Here is a 6,840-nt window from a genome sequence, read left to right as displayed (position 1 = left end):
AGTCCTTGTGCGATGCAGAATTCGGATGAAGTAGACATGTAAAAAAAAGTACTTAGTTTGTATTGTATACAAGTGTGAGTGTGCATAGATCGATATGTTATATGTATGGCTAGCACAGGTATTACTGAATTTCAGTAATAAGAGAGGCGGTCATAGTTTGCTCATATCAATTCGTGATGGGGGGTCCAGTCCTTGTGCGATGCAGAGCTCGGATGAAGTATACATGTAACAAAAGTAATTATTTTGTTTTGTATACAAGTGTGAATGTGCATAGATCGATTTGTTATATGTATGGCTAGCACAGGTATTACTGAATTTCAGTAATAAGAGAGGCGGTCGTAGCTTGCTCGTATTAATTCGTGATGGGGGGTCCAGTCCTTGTGCGATGCAGAGTTCGGATGAAGTATACATGTAACAAAAGTAATTATTTTGTTTTGTATACAAGTTTGAATGTGCATAGATCGATATGTTATATGTATGGCTAGCACAGGTATTACTGAATTTCAGTAATAAGAGAGGCGGTCGTAGCTTGCTCGTATTAATTCGTGATGGGGGGTCCAGTCCTTGTGCGATGCAGAGTTCGGATGAAGTATACATGTAACAAAAGTAATTATTTTGTTTTGTATACAAGTGTGAATGTGCATAGATCGATTTCTTATATGTATGGCTAGCACAGGTATTACTGAATTTCAGTAATAAGAGAGGCGGTCAAAGCTTGCTCGTATTAATTCGTGATGGGGGGTCCAGTCCTTGTGCGATGCAGAATTCTGATGAAGTAGACATGTAAAAAAAAGTACTTAGTTTGTATTGTATACAAGTGTGAGTGTGCATAGATCGATATGTTATATGTATGGCTAGCACAGGTATTACTGAATTTCAGTAATAAGAGAGGCGGTCGTAGTTTGCTCATATCAATTCGTGATGGGGGGTCCAGTCCTTGTGCGATGCAGAGTTCGGATGAAGTATACATGTAACAAAAGTAATTATTTTGTTTCGTATACAAGTGTGAATGTGCATAGATCGATTTGTTATATGTATGGGTAGCACAGGTATTACTGAATTTCAGTAATAAGAGAGGCGGTCGTAGCTTGCTCGTATTAATTCGTGATGGGGGGTCCAGTCCTTGTGCGATGCAGAGTTCGGATGAAGTATACATGTAACAAAACTAATTATTTTGTTTTGTATACAAGTGTGAATGTGCATAGATCGATATGTTATATGTATGGCTAGCACAGGTATTACTGAATTTCAGTAATAAGAGAGGCGGTCGTAGCTTGCTCGTATTAATTCGTGATGGGGGGTCCAGTCCTTGTGCGATGCAGAGTTCGGATGAAGTATACATGTAACAAAAGTAATTATTTTGTTTTGTATACAAGTGTGAATGTGCATAGATCGATTTGTTATATGTATGGCTAGCACAGGTATTACTGAATTTCAGTAATAAGAGAGGCGGTCGTAGTTTGCTCATATCAATTCGTGATGGGGGGTCCAGTCCTTGTGCGATGCAGAGTTCGGATGAAGTATACATGTAACAAAAGTAATTATTTTGTTTTGTATACAAGTGTGAATGTGCATAGATCGATATGTTATATGTATGGCTAGCACAGGTATTACTGAATTTCAGTAATAAGAGAGGCGGTCGTAGCTTGCTCGTATCAATCCGTGATTCGGGGTCCAGTCCTTGTGCGATGCAGAGTTCGGATGAAGTATACATGTAACAAAAGTAATTATTTTGTTTTGTATACAAGTGTGAATGTGCATAGATCGATATGTTATATGTATGGCTAGCACAGGCATTACTGAATTTCAGTAATAAGACAGGCGGTCGTAGCTTGCTCGTATCAATTCGTGATGGGGGGTCCAGTCCTTGTGCGATGCAGAGTTCGGATGACGTATACATGTAATAAAAGTAATTATTTTGTTTTGCATACAAGTGTGAATGTGCATAGATCGATTTGTTATATGTATGGCTAGCACAGGTATTACTGAATTTCAGTAATAAGAGAGGCGGTCAAAGCTTGCTCGTATTAATTCGTGATGGGGGGTCCAGTCCTTGTGCGATGCAGAATTCGGATGAAGTAGACATGTAAAAAAAGTACTTAGTTTGTATTATATACAAGTGTGAGTGTGCATACATCGATATGTTATATGTATGGCCAGCACAGGTATTACTGAATTTCAGTAATAAGAGAGGCGGTCGTAGTTTGCTCATATCAATTCGTGATGAGGGGTCCAGTCCTTGTGCGATGCAGAGTTCGGATGAAGTATACATGTAACAAAAGTAATTATTTTGTTTTGTATACAAGTGTGAATGTGCATAGATCGATTTGTTATATGTATGGCTAGCACAGGTATTACTGAATTTCAGTAATAGGAGAGGCGCTCGTAGCTTGCTCGTATTAATTCGTGATGGGGAGTCCAGTCCTTGTGCGATGCAGAGTTCGGATGAAGCATTCATGTAACAAAAGTAATTATTTTGTATTGTATATTAGTGTGAGTGTGCATAGATTGATTTGTTACATGTATGGCTAGCACAGGTATTACTGAATTTCAGTAATAAGAGATGCGGTCGTAGCTTGCTCGTATTAATTCGTGATGGGGGGTCCAGTCCCTGTGCGATGCAGAATTCGGATGAAGTAGACAAGTAAAAAAAGTAATTAGTTTGTATTGTATACAAGTGTGAGTGTGCATAGATTGATTTGTTACATGTATGGCTAGCACAGGTATTACTGAATTTCAGTAATAAGAGAGGCGGTCGTAGCTTGCTCGTATTAATTCGTGATGGGGGGTCCAGTCCCTGTGCGATGCAGAACTCGGATGAAGTAGACAAGCGACAAAAGTAATTAGTTTGTATTGTATACAAGTGTGAGTGTGCATAGGTAGATTTGTTACATGTATGGCTAGCACAGGTCTTACTGAATTTCAGTAATAAGAGAAGCGGTCGTAGTTTGCTCATATCAATTTGTGATGGGGGGTCCAGTCCTTGTGCGATGCAGAGTTCGGATGAAGTATACATGTAACAAAAGTAATTATTTTGTTTTGTATACAAGTGTGAATGTGTATAGATCGATTTGTTATATGTATGGCTAGCACAGGTATTACTGAATTTCAGTAATAAGAGAGGTGGTCGTAGCTTGCTCGTATTAATTCGTGATGGGGGGTCCAATCCCTGTGCGATGCAGAATTCGGATGAAGTAGACAAGTAAAAGAAGTAATTAGTTTGTATTGTATACAAGTGTGAGTGTGCATAGAATGATTTGTTACATGTATGGCTAGCACAGGTATTACTGAATTTCAGTAATAAGAGAGGCGGTCGTAGCTTGCTCGTATTAATTCGTGATGGAGGGTCCAGTCCTTGTGCGATGCAGAATTCGGATGAAGTAGACATGTAAAAAAAAGTACTTAGTTTGTATTGTATACAAGTGTGAGTGTGCATAGATAGATTTGTTACATGTATGGCTAGCACAGGTATTACTGAATTTCAGTAATAAGAGAGGCGGTCGTAGCTTGCTCGTATCAATTCGTGATGGGGGGTCCAGTCCTTGTGCGATGCAGAGTTCGGATGAAGTATACATGTAACAAAAGTAATTATTTTGTTTTGTATACAAGTGTGAATGTGCATAGATAGATTTGTTATATGTATGGCTAGCACAGGTATTACTGAATTTCAGTAATAAGAGAGGCGGTCGTAGCTTGCTCGTATTAATTCGTGATGGGGGGTCCAGTCCTTGTGCGATGCAGAATTCGGATGAAGTAGACATGTAAAAAAAAGTACTTAGTTTGTATTGTATACAAGTGTGAGTGTGCATAGATCGATATGTTATATGTATGGCTAGCACAGGTATTACTGAATTTCAGTAATAAGAGAGGCGGTCATAGTTTGCTCATATCAATTCGTGATGGGGGGTCCAGTCCTTGTGCGATGCAGAGCTCGGATGAAGTATACATGTAACAAAAGTAATTATTTTGTTTTGTATACAAGTGTGAATGTGCATAGATCGATTTGTTATATGTATGGCTAGCACAGGTATTACTGAATTTCAGTAATAAGAGAGGCGGTCGTAGTTTGCTCGTATTAATTCGTGATGGGGGGTCCAGTCCTTGTGCGATGCAGAGTTCGGATGAAGTATACATGTAACAAAAGTAATTATTTTGTTTTGTATACAAGTGTGAATGTGCATAGATCGATATGTTATATGTATGGCTAGCACAGGTATTACTGAATTTCAGTAATAAGAGAGGCGGTCGTAGCTTGCTCGTATTAATTCGTGATGGGGGGTCCAGTCCTTGTGCGATGCAGAGTTCGGATGAAGTATACATGTAACAAAAGTAATAATTTTGTTTTGTATACAAGTGTGAATGTGCATAGATCGATTTGTTATATGTATGGCTAGCACAGGTATTACTGAATTTCAGTAATAAGAGAGGCGGTCGTAGCTTGCTCGTATTAATTCGTGATGGGGGGTCCAGTCCTTGTGCGATGCAGAATTCGGATGAAGTAGACATGTAAAAAAAAGTACTTAGTTTGTATTGTATACAAGTGTGAGTGTGCATAGATCGATATGTTATATGTATGGCTAGCACAGGTATTACTGAATTTCAGTAATAAGAGAGGCGGTCATAGTTTGCTCATATCAATTCGTGATGGGGGGTCCAGTCCTTGTGCGATGCAGAGCTCGGATGAAGTATACATGTAACAAAAGTAATTATTTTGTTTTGTATACAAGTGTGAATGTGCATAGATCGATTTGTTATATGTATGGCTAGCACAGGTATTACTGAATTTCAGTAATAAGAGAGGCGGTCGTAGCTTGCTCGTATTAATTCGTGATGGGGGGTCCAGTCCTTGTGCGATGCAGAGTTCGGATGAAGTATACATGTAACAAAAGTAATTATTTTGTTTTGTATACAAGTTTGAATGTGCATAGATCGATATGTTATATGTATGGCTAGCACAGGTATTACTGAATTTCAGTAATAAGAGAGGCGGTCGTAGCTTGCTCGTATTAATTCGTGATGGGGGGTCCAGTCCTTGTGCGATGCAGAGTTCGGATGAAGTATACATGTAACAAAAGTAATTATTTTGTTTTGTATACAAGTGTGAATGTGCATAGATCGATTTCTTATATGTATGGCTAGCACAGGTATTACTGAATTTCAGTAATAAGAGAGGCGGTCAAAGCTTGCTCGTATTAATTCGTGATGGGGGGTCCAGTCCTTGTGCGATGCAGAATTCGGATGAAGTAGACATGTAAAAAAAAGTACTTAGTTTGTATTGTATACAAGTGTGAGTGTGCATAGATCGATATGTTATATGTATGGCTAGCACAGGTTTACTGAATTTCAGTAATAAGAGAGGCGGTCGTAGTTTGCTCATATCAATTCGTGATGGGGGGTCCAGTCCTTGTGCGATGCAGAGTTCGGATGAAGTATACATGTAACAAAAGTAATTATTTTGTTTTGTATACAAGTGTGAATGTGCATAGATCGATTTGTTATATGTATGGCTAGCACAGGTATTACTGAATTTCAGTAATAAGAGAGGCGGTCGTAGCTTGCTCGTATTAATTCGTGATGGGGGGTCCAGTCCTTGTGCGATGCAGAGTTCGGATGAAGTATACATGTAACAAAACTAATTATTTTGTTTTGTATACAAGTGTGAATGTGCATAGATCGATATGTTATATGTATGGCTAGCACAGGTATTACTGAATTTCAGTAATAAGAGAGGCGGTCGTAGCTTGCTCGTATCAATCCGTGATGGGGGATCCAGTCCTTGTGCGATGCAGAGTTCGGATGAAGTATACATGTAACAAAAGTAATTATTTTGTTTTGTATACAAGTGTGAATGTGCATAGATCGATATGTTATATGTATGGCTAGCACAGGCATTACTGAATTTCAGTAATAAGACAGGCGGTCGTAGCTTGCTCGTATCAATTCGTGATGGGGGGTCCAGTCCTTGTGCGATGCAGAGTTCGGATGACGTATACATGTAATAAAAGTAATTATTTTGTTTTGTATACAAGTGTGAATGTGCATAGATCGATTTGTTATATGTATGGCTAGCACAGGTATTACTGAATTTCAGTAATAAGAGAGGCGGTCAAAGCTTGCTCGTATTAATTCGTGATGGGGGGTCCAGTCCTTGTGCGATGCAGAATTCTGATGAAGTAGACATGTAAAAAAAAGTACTTAGTTTGTATTGTATACAAGTGTGAGTGTGCATAGATCGATATGTTATATGTATGGCTAGCACAGGTATTACTGAATTTCAGTAATAAGAGAGGCGGTCGTAGTTTGCTCATATCAATTCGTGATGGGGGGTCCAGTCCTTGTGCGATGCAGAGTTCGGATGAAGTATACATGTAACAAAAGTAATTATTTTGTTTCGTATACAAGTGTGAATGTGCATAGATCGATTTGTTATATGTATGGGTAGCACAGGTATTACTGAATTTCAGTAATAAGAGAGGCGGTCGTAGCTTGCTCGTATTAATTCGTGATGGGGGGTCCAGTCCTTGTGCGATGCAGAGTTCGGATGAAGTATACATGTAACAAAAGTAATTATTTTGTTTTGTATACAAGTGTGAATGTGCATAGATCGATATGTTATATGTATGGCTAGCACAGGTATTACTGAATTTCAGTAATAAGAGAGGCGGTCGTAGCTTGCTCGTATTAATTCGTGATGGGGGGTCCAGTCCTTGTGCGATGCAGAGTTCGGATGAAGTATACATGTAACAAAAGTAATTATTTTGTTTTGTATACAAGTGTGAATGTGCATAGATCGATTTGTTATATGTATGGCTAGCACAGGTATTACTGAATTTCAGTAAT

The sequence above is a fragment of the Lepisma saccharinum genome, chromosome 24 (genome assembly GCF_977018435.1).
Source record: "Lepisma saccharinum chromosome 24, izLepSacc3.1, whole genome shotgun sequence".
NCBI lineage: Eukaryota > Metazoa > Arthropoda > Insecta > Zygentoma > Lepismatidae > Lepisma > Lepisma saccharinum.
This window is presented reverse-complemented; position numbering follows the sequence as displayed.